The 17,526-nt window shown below is 38.8% G+C and overlaps 1 long non-coding RNA gene across 1 annotated transcript in view; it reads right to left on the reverse strand.

The window, feature by feature from the left end:
- Window positions 1–17,526, reverse strand: part of LOC133772179 (uncharacterized) — a 486,159-nt gene that overhangs the window by 343,364 nt on the left and 125,269 nt on the right. Inside the window, exon 2 of the long non-coding RNA XR_009867760.1 lies at window positions 4,382–4,550. This is a non-coding gene — a long non-coding RNA (uncharacterized LOC133772179). The remainder of the gene's footprint in view (window positions 1–4,381; window positions 4,551–17,526) is intronic.

A 17,526-nucleotide genomic window follows, 5' to 3' on the forward strand; every position in this document is an offset into this window, starting at 1 on the left:
GGATATCAGACACGGTTGGTATTGCTCCTTAATCTCTTTCCTCTGCCTTAAATGCAGATGTAAGGGCTGAAGCTTTTGTAGCCATCTTGTCATTGTGATGAGACAAGCACAAGGTAGAAACTAACAATGACAATGTAGATATATCAAAGAACAGTAGCCTGACTGCATTGTTCAAAAGCCCAATCAATGCAGAAATAATTGCCTTGCTAATTTTTTTCTTAAAGGAAACATTTTATTAAGCTATGTTTCTTTTGAGTTTAAATCACTAAGACCCACAACTTAACACATTGCTAGGTGTTTTCTACAATATAACTTTTTGTTCTCATTCTTACATGATAAAGTAAAAATCTGCAACCCAGTATTCTCTCTCTCTCTCTCTCTATATATATATATATGCATGTATACATATATATGTATATATATACGCACATATATACACACATATATATACATATATATGTATATATATATAGAGAGAGAGAGAGACACACACAGATATACATATATATACACACACATACATAATAAATATTTACACACAGGGAAATCATATTGATAGTCAAATTTTAAGTATTAGCCTGCAACTTGTTCTTTTTACCTTACATTTGTTATTTTTCTATAGTTACTTAAATTCTAAAATATAATTGTTTTTAAAGATTTATTTCATTTATTTAAAGGACAGAGGTGAGAGAGAGAGAGAGAGAGAGAGAGAGAGAGAGAAAATTTCTTCTCTCTTCTGGTCCACTCCCCAAATGGGTGCAATGGCTTGGGATAGGCTATGCAGAAGCCAAGATCCTGGAATTCCATCCAGATCTCCCATTTGGGTGGCAGGGGCCCCAAGTACTTTGGCCATCTTCTGCTGCCTTCCCTGAAGGCAGTAGCGAGGAGCTGGATCAGTAGTAGAGCAGCCAAGACTCAACAGGAATTCACATGGGATGCCAGCATCTGCATCACAGTAAGTGGCTAAACTTGCTGCACCACAAAAAGCTCAAAGTATGCAATTCTCAGATGTCAATTAAAAATGTCAATTATGTGGCCAGTGTTGCAGCATAGCAAGTAAAGTTGCTGCCTGTGACACCAGCATCCTATATGGGTGCCAGTTAATGTTCTGGCTGCAACTTCTAATCTAGCTGGGAAAAGCAGCAGCAGAAGGCCTAAGTGTTTGGGCCCTGCCACCCATGTTAGAGAGGTGGAAGAAGCTCCTGGATCCAGCCTGGCCCATCCTTGGCCATTTCAGCCATCTGGGGAGTGAACCAGTGGATGGAAGATGCAAGGTGTCCAGCACGTAACAAATCTTCCTAGGCAGACGAATCAATTAATTCACAAGCTTTTATTGGGATTCCGCTCCCGGACTTGGTTCCCTGTCCCAACAGAGCAGGGGCCAGGGAAGTCGCACATCAGAGATTGGGAGTGTTCCTTTTATAGATACAGGGCATGGGGGTTAAAGGTCGAGGCAGGTCCGATCCTCACTGGTTGACCTTTAGGCACCCGTGGGGACCTTGACAAGGACTTTTCTTCCCCGGAAGTGCGGGTAGGGACTTCCCATTCCCGGAAGTATAGGCCTTCCCTCCTTGCGTATCCCAAAGCTACCAGAAGATCTCTGTGTGTCTCCCCCTCTTTCTGTGACTTTAATTTTCAAATAAATAAACAAATCTTAAAACAAAAACACCAATCGTGAGCATCATGGCCATTTCACCAGTCAATACCCTTCATACTCCAGGGATAAAGCCTGAAACCAGGGAAAAGGATGGCCATCTCTCCTCTCAACTGGCCCCTTCTTCCTGTGGAATCCACATTAAAAAACTTTGCTTTACCCTGCCCATTTTTGTCTCTGAACTGTAATTCATAACCCATCAGCATAAAAGAATTCAGGCAATCTGGTGGCTGTCAGTGACATCTTTTATCCTTCTGTCTTATTTTATACTTCAGCATAAACTGTGTTTTGACATGAGCACTGATTTCTTCAATACCTTCCTATTTTCAAAAAACAGCCTCAGTCTTCCCTCTGATTGGCAACACAGGAGTTACTCTCCTGAATCTGCTTTCATATCTTATAAGAGAGGATTGATAATGTAAATTCAAAATGACTGCACTTGATAGCATTTGTAGACATCACAGTCTCACCAGAAATAACTCTCACCACTGTCTGGTCTTCATGATTTGTCTTCCACTTCTCCTTTGTATTATGAAGCCATTACATTTGAAATATCTTTTAATAAATTTGTTTGCTTGTTTGATCTTTAATAATAATGGGTCTCTACTCCTAAGGATGTGTCCATCCCCTAAGCTCCCTAGATGAAGGTCAATGCCTGGTCTTTGTTTTCGGAAATGAGATCTGTCACCAGAGGCTGAGCTGGACATGCTTGTTAACTTATTGTATACTTCAAGTCACTATAAATTTTCAGAAAGTTTGCCTATGTCGAGGCTCTAGTCTCTGTGCCCTTTCCCAAGCTAAGTAGTTTCTTATAATTTAGGTTTTATCTTTAACATTATTGATAGAAGTGTTCTCTCACAACAAACCCTCATGAATATTTAGCATGGCTGATATTGTAATGGAAATTGACACTAGTGACTTGTCATCTACTTAACAGAGCTCACTTTAGGGCATTCCTCTAAGAAAACATTCTCTACTGGCATAAAAATAGGGTAGATAGAGAGGTTGATTCATTTGGGATTATTTTGATTTTTGTTTGTGTTACTGGATTTGAAACTAAAGCAAATATGACTGGGCATTGTGTAGTCCCATTTTTGATCTTCCTCTTTATATTTACCGGTAAATTCAACTACAGCTAACACAGAGCAAATATGGAGTCAGCTTTTTGATAGTTGGGTACTTTCCTCAATTTCTGCCATCAATCACCACAGTAAAAGTTGATGGTGATAATTAACTGCCCCATAAGCACCTCTACATTTACAAAACACTTAATAAAGAAGTATTTAACTACACTTTGCCTTGCCAGATTGCCTTGATTCTGAGCACAATGCTTGCAAGCTGTACCTTTTCTGGGTAACAAACCTGCAGTCCAAGATAGATTATCTCTGTCTATGCTAAAGCAAATTGGAAAGAAGTTGGTACTAACCAAGTTTCATAGATGCTTATCAGCTAATTGTTGGTCAAGGTGTTTGCTGATTATCTCTCATGGAGTTTAGGCTCCTGTCCTCTTTCAGAGACTGGGACATAACAGACCCTTTCTTGGTGATCACATTTCAAAGAGATGGCTCCCAGGGCTTTGAGAAAGATATTCTTTGTTGGAGATTTATAATTCAAGGGGCAGAGAAGAGATTTACAACCACTTACTAGTTTTTGTTTGTTCTTGTTTTAAATAACTGGGGCAAGGAAAGAATAGAAGCCTATAGTTCCAGAGAAACCTGTTAACTTATTCTAACTGAAGGGAATGTTATGGCTTTCTTGGACACCCTCATGATTTCTATAATTCATTCTAGTCATATTCTTGAACAAATAGAAGTTGGCAATGACAGTACTGAATAAGTGAGAGAAGTTATGTTGATGTCCAGAAACAAAACTAAGTGCAATTTGAACCACTATCAATATCCTCCAATCTCAGGACCCCGAATTTCCATGAGTAAAAGAATGCAAGGAGGAAGACTTAGGAAACTAGCAGAGATATCTTTATTAAGTGATGGTAATGAACTAGCTTCCAGTTGATCTTTTAATGAATAGCAAGTAATGACTCTTAGGCAAGAGACCTTACCCTATGTTTTCATTCTACTTATACAAGGAAAGCAGTTCATACTTGGCCAAGGCAGGATTTCCCTCAGAACTCACTAGGTCCACATAACAAATTATTCATCACTTTTAAATGAGTCTGTCAGATATCAATGGTGTAGTTTCAGTAGTTGGCAAATAGCTGCTAAAGTAATCTTCCGTACAGACTTACTTTACAATAAGTTCCTCAAATACATGATTGCCTGCTATGTAACAAAGACAGTCACCTCAAAGAATGAACAGTCACTGATAAGCTACCATATGCATGTTACTATGCTGTTAGGAATGCGAAGAAGAAAAAGATGTCTTAACAACTCTCAATTAACCTACAGCTCCTAAAGAGGTTGCATGTATTACCTTGGTGAGGCAATATACAATATATGCCATGTGTTCCCCTGGAATTGGGAATGGGAAAATAGATGCCCTCTGTGTTGATCAGAAAAGTCACAGAGGCAATCATCCTTAAGTGAGACTTTAAGGAAAGTACTCAAGAAGGATATAAGCAAAGGCAAATAGTCAGAGTTCATTTAGTTCAAGCAAAATTAATGGAAAATTTCCTCAACTACATCACAGGGTGTTATCTTAGTCAGCTCAGGTTATTGGGACAGAACACCAGATTCTGGGTACCTTAAAAAACAAGAATTTCATTCTCACCATTCTGGATGATGCAAAGGTGAATATCAAGGTGCAGGTGGATCCAGTGTCTGTTGAAGGCCTTTCTGGTTTGAGATACAAATCCCACTAAGATTTAGGGTTGCACACTCATGACATTATTGCTTCCTGAGGATCTTCTCTCCAGATCTTTAGGGATTTAGGCTTCAACCTATGAATTTCGAGGAGACACAAACATTCAGTCTATAGCAGGTATAGATAGATGAGATGTGCAAGGCAAAGGGTCACAGATGGGTACCTCTACACACAGAGCACCAAATGCAAGAAAAAAATGGGTGCAGAACAGAGAGGAGACAAACTCAAAGCCAGACCGAATTTATTCAGAGTAAATAAGCTTGTAGAGGTTGGACACCTGCCAGTGTGTACACAGATAGACCATGTGGCAGAGGGCCCAGACCCCAGAAAGCTGGGCCTTTTTATATCTTAGGTGGGCTAGAGGTGTGGGTCAGGGGCAGTAGGCTGAGGTGACCTCCATACTAGGTCTTCAAGTTTGGCCCACTGACTTCCAAACCTAGGGAAGAATGCAGGGGTGGGGTGGGGAGCAATACAGGGTGTGAGACTGAGTTGGTCTCTTGAAAGAAGACAGGGGTAAGGAGAACCTAAAATGGCTGAGGCTGAGTCCTTGTTCCATCAGGATGTAAGGGAATAAAATTAGAAAAATACATAGAACAAAAATGTTAAAGATTGTGCTGTCAAGGTAAGAATTAGATGGATTTTTTTGTTTGTTTCTTTGTTCAATTATTCTTTCTTTACAAATAATAGGAAGTCTTTGAAGGCTTCTGACTGATGGTGCTAAAATAATTAACAATGTATTTTTTTAAATTTATTTATTTATTTAAAAGTCAGAGTTACACAGAGAGACAAGGAGAGGCACAGAGAGAGAGGCAGAGACAGAGAGAGGTCTTCCATCTGCTGGTTCACTCCCCAGTTGGCCCAATGGCCAGAGCTGCGCCGATCCGAAGCCAGGAGCTTCTTCCGGGTCTTTCTCATGGATGCAGGGGCACAAGGAATTGGACCATCTTCTACTACTTTTCCAGGCCATAGCAGAGTTGGACCGGAAGTGTAGCAGCTGGGTCTTGAACCAGTGCCCATATGGGATGCCAGCACTACAGGCAGTGGCTATACCCACTGCACCACAGCGCCGGCCTCAATGATGTATTTCAAATTATCTGTTTGGGGCCAATGTTGTGGCATAGCAGGTAAAGCCATCTCCTATAATGCTGGCATCCCATATGGGAACTTGCTCATAGCCTGGCTAAACATTTCCAGTCCAGACCCCCACTGATGGCCTGGGAAAAGAAACACAGGATGTTCCAAGTGTTTGGGACCCTGCTATCCATTTGGGAAGCCTGCAAGAAGCTCCTGGCTTTAGCCTAGTCCACCCATGGCCATTGTAGCCAACTGCGGAGTAAACCAGCAGATGGAAGATCTTTCTCTGTCTCTTCCCCTCTCTAACTCTGATTTTCAAATAAATGAATAAATATTTTAAAATTTATCTGTTTTGCATATGAAAAAGTGGATTATATGAGGCAATAAGGACCTTGTAGCATTAAAATTAAAAGGAGTAGACAAGTTATTTGAAAGCTAGAATCCTCATGACCAAGGATAATCAAGTAGAAAACAGATCTTGAACTACAGAAAAATTGTATTTCATCATAAATGATTGCTAACAAAGGTTTCTAGTAAATTGAACTGCTTTGAAAAGTGATATAATTAGAACTTTGCATGACAATGTTTCCATAACTTTATGTGAAATAATATTGACAAATCTTAAAAATCCTGTGTTTTAGGGGCGGGGCCAAGATGGCGGATAGTGAGGACGTGCGCCTTAGTTTGGGAAAATAAAGTTTCATAAAAGTGGAATTACTGTAGCCTCAGGAAAAGACTCAAGAAAAAAACTGCAGAGGAAACACTTCCGGATCTAGTGGATGTGAAACAGAGGACTTACAGGGAGCCCACCGCGTGGAAAACCAACCGAGATGAGCCGAGTGGCGGGAGATGAGCCAGAGCCACAGAATCTTGCCAGCGCGGGAACCGGAGGAGGGTAAGACAAAGACCTCAGAAACCCGAGACATTGGGGGGGGGGGACAGAGGCCTCTGCCTTCACTCACCAAGCAAAACAAAGAGCACCGCGATTTTACATATGTAAAGTGCAGTCAAACTCAGTAACTTTAGCAAAAACAGGGAAATCTATCAGAAATGGACAGATTCTTGGACACATACAACCTACCTAAATTGAGCCAGGAAGACATAGAAAACCTAAACAGACCCATAACTGACACAGAAATTGAAACAGTAATAAAGGCCCTCCCAACAAAGAAAAGCCCAGGACCAGATGGATTCACTGCTGAGTTCTACCAGACATTTAGAGAAGAACTAACTCCAATTCTTCTCAAACTATTCAGAACAATCAAAAAAGAGGGAATCCTCCCAAATTCTTTCTATGAAGCCAGCATCACCTTAATTCCTAAGCCGGAAAAAGATGCAGCATTGAAAGAGAATTATAGACCAATATCCCTGATGAACATAGATGCAAAAATACTCAATAAAATTCTGGCCAATAGAATGCAACAACACATCAGAAAGATCATCCACCCAGACCAAGTGGGATTTATCCCTGGTATGCAAGGATGGTTCAACGTCCACAAAAAATCAACGTAATACACTACATTAACAGGCTGCAGAAGAAAAACCATATGATTCTCTCAATAGACGCAGAGAAAGCATTTGATAAAATACAACACCCTTTCATGATGAAAACTCTAAGCAAACTGGGTATGGAAGGAACATTCCTCAATACAATCAAAGCAATATATGAAAAACCCACGGCCAACATCCTATTGAATAGGGAAAAGTTGGAAGCATTTCCGCTGAGATCTGGTACCAGACAGGGATGCCCACTCTCACCACTGCTATTCAATATAGTTCTGGAAGTTTTAGCCAGAGCTATTAGGCAAGAAAAAGAAATTAAAGGGATACAAATCGGGAAGGAAGAACTCAAACTATCCCTCTTTGCAGATGATATGATTCTTTATTTAGGGGACCCAAAGAACTCTACTAAGAGACTACTGGAACTCATCGAAGAGTTTGGCAAAGTAGCAGGATATAAAATCAATGCACAAAAATCAACAGCCTTTGTATACACAGGCAATACCACGGCTGAGGAAGAACTTCTAAGATCAATCCCATTCACAATAGCTACAAAAACAATCAAATACCTTGGAATAAACTTAACCAAGGACGTTAAAGATCTCTACGATGAAAACTACAAAACCTTACAGAAAGAAATAGAAGAGGATACCCAAAAATGGAGAAATCTTCCATGCTCATGGATTGGAAGAATCAATATCATCAAAATGTCCATTCTCCCAAAAGCAATTTATACATTCAATGCAATACCAATCAAGATACCGAAGACATTCTTCTCAGATCTGGAAAAAATGATGCTGAAATTCATATGGAGACACAGAAGACCTCGAATAGCCAAAGCAATCTTGTACAACAAAAACAAAGCCGGGGGCATCACAATACCAGATTTCAGGGCATACTACAGGGCAGTTGTCATCAAAACAGCATGGTACTGGTACAGAAACAGATGGATAGACCAATGGAACAGAATAGAAACACCAGAAATCAATCCAAACATCTACAGCCAACTTATATTTGATCAAGGATCCAAAACTAATCCCTGGAATAAGGACAGCCTACTCAATAAATGGTACTGGGAAAATTGGATTTCCATGTGCAGAAGCTTGAAGCAAGACCCATACCTTTCACCTTACACAAAAATTCACTCAACTTGGATTAAAGACTTAAATCTACGACCCGAAACCATCAAATTATTAGAGAGCATTGGAGAAACCCTGCAAGATATAGGTACAGGCAAAGACTTCTTGGAAAAGACCCCAGGAGCACAGGCAGTCAAAACCAAAATTAACATTTGGGATTGCATCAAATTGAGAAGTTTCTGTACTGCAAAAGAAACAGTCAGGAAAGTGAAGAGGCAACCGACAGAATGGGAAAAAATATTTGCAAACTATACTACAGATAAAGGGTTGATAACCAGAATCTACAAAGAAATCAAGAAAATCCACAACAACAAAACAAACAACCCACTGAAGAGATGGGCCAAGGACCTCAATAGACATTTTTCAAAAGAGGAAATCCAAATGGCCAACAGACACATGAAAAAATGTTCAAGATCACTAGCAATCAGAGAAATGCAAATCAAAACCACAATGAGGTTTCACCTCACCCCAGATAGAATGGCTCACATCCAGAAATCTACCAACAATAGATGCTGGCGAGGATGTGGGGAAAAAGGGACACTAACCCACTGTTGGTGGGAATGCAAACTGGTTAAGCCACTATGGAAGTCAGTCTGGAGATTCCTCAGAAACCTGAACATAACCCTACCATACAACCCAGCCATCCCACTCCTTGGAATTTACCCAAAGGAAATTAATTTGGCTAATAAAAAAGCCATCTGCACATTAATGTTTATTGCAGCTCAATTCACAATAGCTAAGACCTGGAACCAACCCAAATGCCCATCAACAGTAGACTGGATAAAGAAATTATGGGACATGTACTCCATAGAATACTATACAGCAGTAAGGAACAATGAAACCCAGTCATTTGCAACAAGATGGAGGGATCTGGAAAACATCATTCTGAGTGAATTAAGCCAGTCCCAAAGAGACAAATATCATTTGTTTTCCCTGATCAGCGACAACTGAACACCAAAGGGGAAACCTGTTGAAGTGAAATGGACACTATAAGAAACAATGACCTGATCAGGTTTTGTCCTGACTCTAGATGTACAATGTAATACTTTATCCTTTTTAGTATTTGTTGTTGTTGTTGTTGTTCTAGTACTAGTGGTTGAACTCTGTAATTAACACACAATTATTCTTAGGTGTTTAAATTTTAACTGAAAAGTGATCCCTGTTAAATTTCAGAGTGGAAAAAGAGAGGGAGGAGATGTACAATTTGGGACATGCACAATCAGTCTTGCCCCAAATGATAGAGTTAGAAATGTGCCAGGGGATTCCAATACAATCCCATCAAGGTGGCATGTACCAATGCCATCTCACTAGTCCAAGTGATCAATTTCAGTTCACATTCGATGGCTTGGATAGGTCTAAGAAACAAAGGGATCACACAAACAAGTGTCTGCTAATACTAACTGATAGAATCAAAAAGGGAGAGAAAGATCCAGCATGGGAAGTGGGATACACAGCAGACTCATAGAATGGCAGATGTCCTAAACAACACTCTGGCCTCAGAATCAGCCCTTAAGGCATTCGGACCTGGCTGAAGAGCCCATGAGAGTATTGTAGGCATGGAAAGCCAAGATACCATGGAAAAGAAAAAAAGAAGAAGACCTAAATGAAAGATCTCTGTTAGTGAGATCCCAGTGGAAAGAACAGGTCCATCAAAGAAGGAGGTACCTTTCTCTGAAGGGAGGAGAGAACTTCCACTTTGATTCTGACCCTATCGGAATAAGATCAAAGTCAGCGAACCCTAAAGGCTTCCATAGCCCTGGCAACTCATGACTAGAGCCTAGGGAGATTACTGACGCCATGAACAGGAGTGTCAAATTGTTAAGTCAGCAACAGGAGTCATGTGTACTTACATCCCATGTGGGATCTGTCCTTAATGTGTTGTCTAATGTGCAGTGATGCTATAACTAGTACTGAAACAGTATTTTTACACTTTGTGTTTCTGCGTGGGTACAAACTGATGAGATCTTTACTAATTATATACTGAATCGATCTTCTGTATATAAAGATAATTGGAAATGAAAAAAAAAACCTGGTGTTAAATTGGAAACGGCATAGAAAATTAATTTTTAAAAAATATTATGTAGGATCTCTGCCTTTAATATGCTGTACACTCTTATTTAATGCTATAACTAGTACTCCAAAAGTATTTTTTTTTCACTTTGTGTTGCTATATGGGGGCAAACTGTTGAAATCGTTACCTAATATATACTAAACTGATCTTTTGTATATAAAGAGAATTGAAAATGAATCATGATGTGATTGGAAGGGGAGAGGGAGCGGGAAAGGGGAGGGTTGTGGGTGGGAGGGAAGTTTTGGGAGGGGGAAGCCATTGTAACCCATAAGCTGTACTTTGGAAATTTATATTCATTAAATAAAAGTTTAATAAAAAAAAATCCTGTGTTTTAGATTCCAAACAAATATGGCTCTTTTTATTTACTGTTTTAGAAAATAAGAAAAACTAAGATATTCTTTCAAATAATACCAAGTCTTAAAATAATGAAACAATAATCCACATTTCAAATTTGATGTTTCCATATTTTGAAGACTCTTACAACTAACTTAAATGTCTCCATTTTAATACTGTCATCTGTTAAACTCTCTATATTTTGAACTTTTTCATATCCTGCACAGGAAAGAAAAATGGATTTTGAAAAACATGAACTTTAGAAGAAAAATGAGACATTAAAGAGTTTGCCATGTGCTCTGCTTGGTGCAACATATTCAAACACAAATATAGATATATACTTTGTCTACATGCAAACATCTCCAAAATTCCAGCAAAGAGGTTTCAAGAAAAGAAATGAGACAAGCAGACCTATCTACTGGAGTATCAGTCTATTTACAGCATGCACATGAAAAGTAGCCTGCTGTGGAATATTTTCAGGATATACTTGAACTGGAATAATGAATGACTATGAGCAGTCTTTGTCCTTAGAAAGATTGAATCACTATGCTCTGTGAGCTTTTGTTACTTAAAATCAACAATTTTTGCTCTGAATTACATCCTAAAATTATGACACCAATCTAATGTAAAATTCAATTGGTTCAGCTAGCAGAAGTTTCAACAATTATCTATGTATCAGCTAAAAGCTTACAGGGATGTGCAGTAGCTAGAACAATCTTCTGATCAAATCAAGCAATAATCTGCTGAAAACCAAAAATAACCAAGTAGGCAATCATATAAATTGCAAAATTGTCTTTCTTTGCACCGTGATGCTGATGCTTTTCCCAAAATGATTTGAAGTCCATGTCCCACCTCTTGAATGTCGCTTGTTGTTGGCATTTGCATTGGCCTTAAGAATACCACAGATCTGAAGGTGAACCATTTCTGAGTCTATGATTCTACACAACTTGTATGCATCCTCTTTTTTACCCTCCCCCAACCAAAGATATGAGAGCAATCCCAGCCTGGCTTCAGAAGATAAGAGACCATGTGGAACTAAGGTCAATATGGATCAGCCATTCTTAGACTGCTAGCTGAATGCTGAAGTTTAAGTTAACTCAAGCAGACACCAGAAGAAATCCAGGGCTGGATGTAGCCTAATTCACTAATTTACAAAACTGTGAGATATATAAATAGTTGTCTTAAACCAATAGGTTTGGGAATGGTTTCTTAGACAGTAATAGTTGAATATAAAAGATACATATTTAAGTAAGTATAGATTTTTAAAAATACAGTATTTTAAGATCCAAAATCTTCAACTTCGCTAGTAACTAGAACAGCATTATAAATATACCTTGTAAATTTTACTAAGATTCCCTGCAACCCTCCAAAAAAACCACTGGAGCCATCTTGCTAAGTAACCTCAAAGTTATATTCACTGAAAATTATATTTTTTCTGATTTCTTATTTTCATAGCAAAATTTCCATGTAAAACATTTTTTACATCTCAGTATTGATGGTTATTGATCTTGCATTAGTAGTTTAAGATTAAATAAATTAAGAATATATTTTTAAAGTCACATAAACATGCAGACAGATTTTTTTTCTTCATGTTAAATTTTCTTCAACTTTTGTTTAGAACAAATGACAAATTCTTTCTTCACTTTAGATAACTTCACTTAATCAAGTAGTATATAAGAGAAGTAATATTGGGATAAAATAGAAGGTTGTAATCCTAGTCCTAGAAGACAAATTTTGAAATAATTATCAACTCACTTCCCTGCTATTGTCCCATTCATGAAGGAAAGAGATCAGTGTACCCAACCACTTTTGAGGTTCATAACGTAAGTCGACACGTCTGTAAGTACATCATGAAGTATACAGTATTACATAAATACCAGGCAATACCATCATCACATTAAGGGAGAGACTCTTATAATTACTCTCATAAATAGAGAAACAGGACAAAGATTTACCTCCTAGTTAAAATGAATCACTTTACTTTTTGAGATACAGAAAGCACTTTCTTGCCCTCCCCTGAGAAGCTGAGGGGAGGTCACTGGTGGGCCCTCCACGTATTGCATTGTCAAGCCCACAGTCCATTAATCAACTATGAAATTTAAAAAGGCCACCTTTCCTCTTAGAGATGTTTTTTAAAATGAAAACTGCTGCCCTGGGTGACTATTTTCTGGTTAATCTGAATATTTACTGCACTATTTCTTACACTGTCATCAATCTTCCACAAATATATGAAGTCAAGAGAGGCTTATAATTATATTAGTTTCAGTAAAACCAACAAGGAAGAAAGGAGGGAAATACAGTGTGGGAGAGACGGTGTGTGTGTGTGGGGAGGGAGAGAGAGAGCGAGCGAGAGAGAGCAGTAAAAGGATAGATAAGTATCCTACAGCAATAAAACCTTATAATGCATTTTTTTCTGATAAATTGTGTTTAAGTTTAAAAAAAAACACAGATGGTAACCCTTTATTAACTTTGTAGACTTATAATTACTGGATTTATATTTATTCTTTAGTAGAAGTACTTTCCTTAGAATAAAGACTGACAAAATCAGAGCTTTCGTTTCTATGTTCACACTGGTCATTTTTCTCTAGGGTGGTTGTATGCTGAGCCAAGCCTCTAATCCCAACTATCTATAATGAAACTACGTGTTATGTTATGAATCCTAGTAGGAAAGTAGAGAATTAAGCTGTCACATAAACAGCTCAGCAGCCTGCAAGCTCACGAAGTTGCACTCTCATTCCTACTTTCTCGCACTCTCCGGCTTCCCACAACCTCCTTTCCCTCCCTCCCAGCTCAATTATGATCAAAACTTTTTCATTTCTTTAATAGAGCTAAACTTTTGAGAGGCAGTTAACAACAACACTTCAATTAAAATGCTCAGGGGCTGGTGGTATGACATCACGGGTAAAGTTGTAGCCTGTGATGCTGCCATCCCATGTGGGTACCAGTTCAAGTCCCAGATGCTCCACTTCCAATCCAGTTCTCTGCTAATGTGCCTAGGAAAGCAGTGGAAAATGCACCCATATAGGTGGCTCAGAAGACCCTGGCTCCTGGCTTTGGCTTGGCCCAACCCTGGCCATTGTGGCCATTTGAGGAGTGAACCAGTGGGTGGAAGATCTCTTTTTCTGTTTCCCCTTCTGTCTGTGACTCTTTCAAATAAATAAAATAAATCTTAAAAAAATTAAAATGTCGGCCGGCACCGCAGCTCACTAGGCTAATCCTCTGCGGCGCTGGCAACCGGGTTCTAGTCCTGGTTGGGGTGCCGGATTCTGTCCTGGTTGCTCCTCTTCCAGGCCAGCTCTCTGCTGTGGCCCGGGAGTGCAGTGGAGGATGGCCCAAGTGCTTGGGCCCTGCACCTGTATGGGAGACCAGGAGAAGCACCTGGCTCCTGCCTTGGGATCAGCGTGGTGCGCCGGCTGCAGTGCACCACAGGAGCGGCCATTGGGGGGTGAACCAACGGAAAAAGGAAGACCTTTCTCTCTCTTTCTCACTGTCCACTCTGCCTGTCAAAAAAAAAAAAAATTAAAATGTCCCTAAGAAAATTCATAGAAACTCTAACAGTTCCTTAAGTGACAGCTAACAAATCCTTTCTGAAAGCAGCATGTCATAGACAAGAAGCAAGCTGATGAGATCATTAGGCATCTTGATGGATAACTGAGAAGGACAATGATAGTAATATAATGCCACTGGTTTTGATTTCAAAGATGGATTTGATGGACTTCATAGTTTTGGCAAGGAGTTTCCATACTTCCCAGGTAATGTGGTTAAATTAAATAAAACAGTTTGCAATATAGCATCAAGTTCACAATCCAAAAGGAATAAGCTTTTATTAGTAAATTTGTCAACCATTTTTGTGGGGAGTACAATGTGGAGCTTAGTAACTTCTAGAATGTTCTTTATATCCCAGACATTGCATGGCATAAGCCTAGTCCTCAACCTTCAAACCCAATGGATTAAAAGTTTGCCTTCATATACATAGAGTATTTTTAATTTATTTCACAAAGATCAGAATTGGGGAAAGGAAAAGTCAAATTATAAATTGGTCTAAAAGGCTGAATCACCAGCAAAAGATTAAAAGGCAATAGAAAAGAAGGTCCTGGGAGGACAGTTGGTGTGAAATGACCTGGAACAGATCTTCTTACCCACAACAACCAATTACTGTCTACACTGCACTTTTCTAGCACATACCTTAAGCACTTGCAGTTCTTGATAGATTCAATCATTTCAGTGAGACACCAGGATGTGCAATGGATGCTAATTATGGCTGGCCTGGGAACCGAACATTATTCTCACACACATATGAAGACAAATTCTACATTCAAGGTCCACAGAAATAAGTCAAAACCAAACAAAAATTTCCATTTCTGTTCAAATTTTGATAACTCGACCGTACTTATCCTTTCATGCGGCAGCTCTAATAGCAGCCAATTAGAAGCCAACTCTAGCTTCCCTATTGTATCTGAGCAGCAATCCACAGGGTAATTACATGAGCCCTGTGGTGAGAGTTTAGCTAACAAGCTTCTGTAGGGTGAAAATTTTATTATTTTGCTTGTGGCAAGGTCTCAATATGAAATCAAAAAAATGAATCTCATTTTTTTGTGGTTGAATTAATATAACCATTTGAAACTATAACTCTGCCATGTGAAAGAATTAGACCCATTTTATTCATATTTTGTGATGTTTTGCCAGTTTTTCATTTAATTCACGCTACAATTTTATGTAAAGAAGAGACTTTATGGTAATATATTGACAGCCATTGCACTTCAGAAAGGAATGATTAAAACAGTCCTGAAATAATTAATCATCTCTTTAATAAAACCTTACATATACTGCTCGGGGTATAACAGACATACATTGAACCACAGCAGAGTTCACCAGGCAGAAAATAATACTTCTCATTAAATCAGTTTTTGAAAAACTTTGGGAGATGAAAATGGGTTTACTTCATGCTTAGCCACTTTGATTCCACTACTTACTCTTCCTTATAATTCATAGGAAAAAATGGCTTACTGTTTGATACATGGGTAACACTACTATCTGAACAGTTTTATGGCTTGACTGAAAGGTAAGCCAGAGGTTAAATACAAAGTTTTAATTTAAATTAACACAAGGGGACAGCGCTGTGGCATAGTGGGTAAAGCTTCCCTCAGCACCAGCATCCCATACGGGTGCTGGTTTGAGACTCGGCTGCTCCACTTTCAATCCAGCTGTCTGCTGGCCTGGGAAAGCAGTGGAGGATAGCCCACGTCCTTGGGCCCCTTACCCACGTGGGAGACCTGAAAGAAGCTCCTGGCTCCTGGCTTCAAAAAAACATAGCATATCACAGAACATATCCAAATCAATCTGACTGCACAAATTCTGCACTAACCCTTTGTTCGTCATTGATGTGTATCCTTCCTTTCCATATATTTAACAATAATCCCCATAAATTGAGGCAGTGTTACTATTCTTTCCAATCTCCAAATTCTTAGGTTGGTATAAGAGAAACTGGACAGTGACATTCACGTTCCTTAGCTCTGAATAGAATTCATTCATAAATGACTCACGCATCAGTGTGCAGCTTTTCCAAGACACTTATATATTTTCAGTTAAATTTAAAAATGTAATTGTAATCTTAAATTTCTAATTTAATAATATTTACTCTCAAATTCAGGTTAAGGTCCTGGCTCTTATTTTCTTTATTTTTCTATAAATTGAAGCCAGTCTACTATAAAGAGTGGCAGAACCAAACCAAAAGATCTAAGATTAAATCCAATTCCCTGTGCCATCAAGTTGACAATTATTCAGAAGTAGTTTTCTTAGGGGCTTGAAACGGGCACCCAGGGAGAGGAAGATCGTGGATTGTATCTTTAAGCTATTCTACTGTTTAACCATTCACACACACACACCATATGCATGCTCACACACGCATTATTTTACCACATTTTAAACCACCAAAGCGACAAATTGGGTTGCCTTTATTATCTGTTTTCAAATGTAGACTGCTGAGAGGAGGTTTAAATTTTTCATTCAAGATCCTGGAACAAGTCAGAAGAAGTGAAACTAAAATCTAGGTCTCTGAACTTGCAGTCCATTCCCCTTCATGTGGTAACACATCAGTCATGCCTGTAACAGCCATGAGAGCTTTGGAAGGATTTCAAATGTTACTAGTGGCAGTATGCTTGGGATTTTGGAAGACAAGTGAGCATATACTCAACAGAAGATGTCAGAAAGCGTGCTGCTCCCTGGGGAAGGAGATAAAAGGTTGTGGCCCCTTTGTAACACCTATTATGCTGTGGGCTGTCCATTCTTTAATGGATTAACCATCTAATTCTCAAAGGTTGTGGCCTTAATCTCAAGGCAGTTAATTTCTGGGCTAGAAACCCTCTCCTCTCTCCCAGTGCTGGCTCCCCATGGGCAGGAAAAGAAAACACTTTCATTCTCTTAATGAAAAGAGAATGGATGTTTTCTTTTCAAAAAGATATAACTGTGTAGATGTGGAACACTGCCCAGGAATCACAAGTAACTCATGTGAACTCATGATGAGAAACCTTATGAATCAAAATAAAATGCTAAGCTTACCATTCTAGGAGGAAAAAAAAATCACAGAATAGTTTTTTTTTTTTTTAAATAGCCACCATGCATGAATTTTTCATTACTTTTGAAAGCATCTGTATAGATTTTTTTTTTTTAGCAGAGAAATTCTATTGTGATCATTTTGGTGTCTCAGATACATGAATGCAGTAAAGATTTCATATTTTGTAGCAGAATGGTAAGCTCATATGAGATTACTACATGAACATTTGAATTCTAAAGATACCAGATCTTGAAATATTCCTCAAAATCAATGTGTGGTATGATGAACCTTTATTGAAACATACATGATCTTCAAATGTTTGTCCAGTAGAATTGATTACTCTCCAGATATGCTATAAAGCTAATTTCAATATTCCTTCATT

The sequence above is a fragment of the Lepus europaeus genome, chromosome 13 (genome assembly GCF_033115175.1).
Source record: "Lepus europaeus isolate LE1 chromosome 13, mLepTim1.pri, whole genome shotgun sequence".
NCBI lineage: Eukaryota > Metazoa > Chordata > Mammalia > Lagomorpha > Leporidae > Lepus > Lepus europaeus.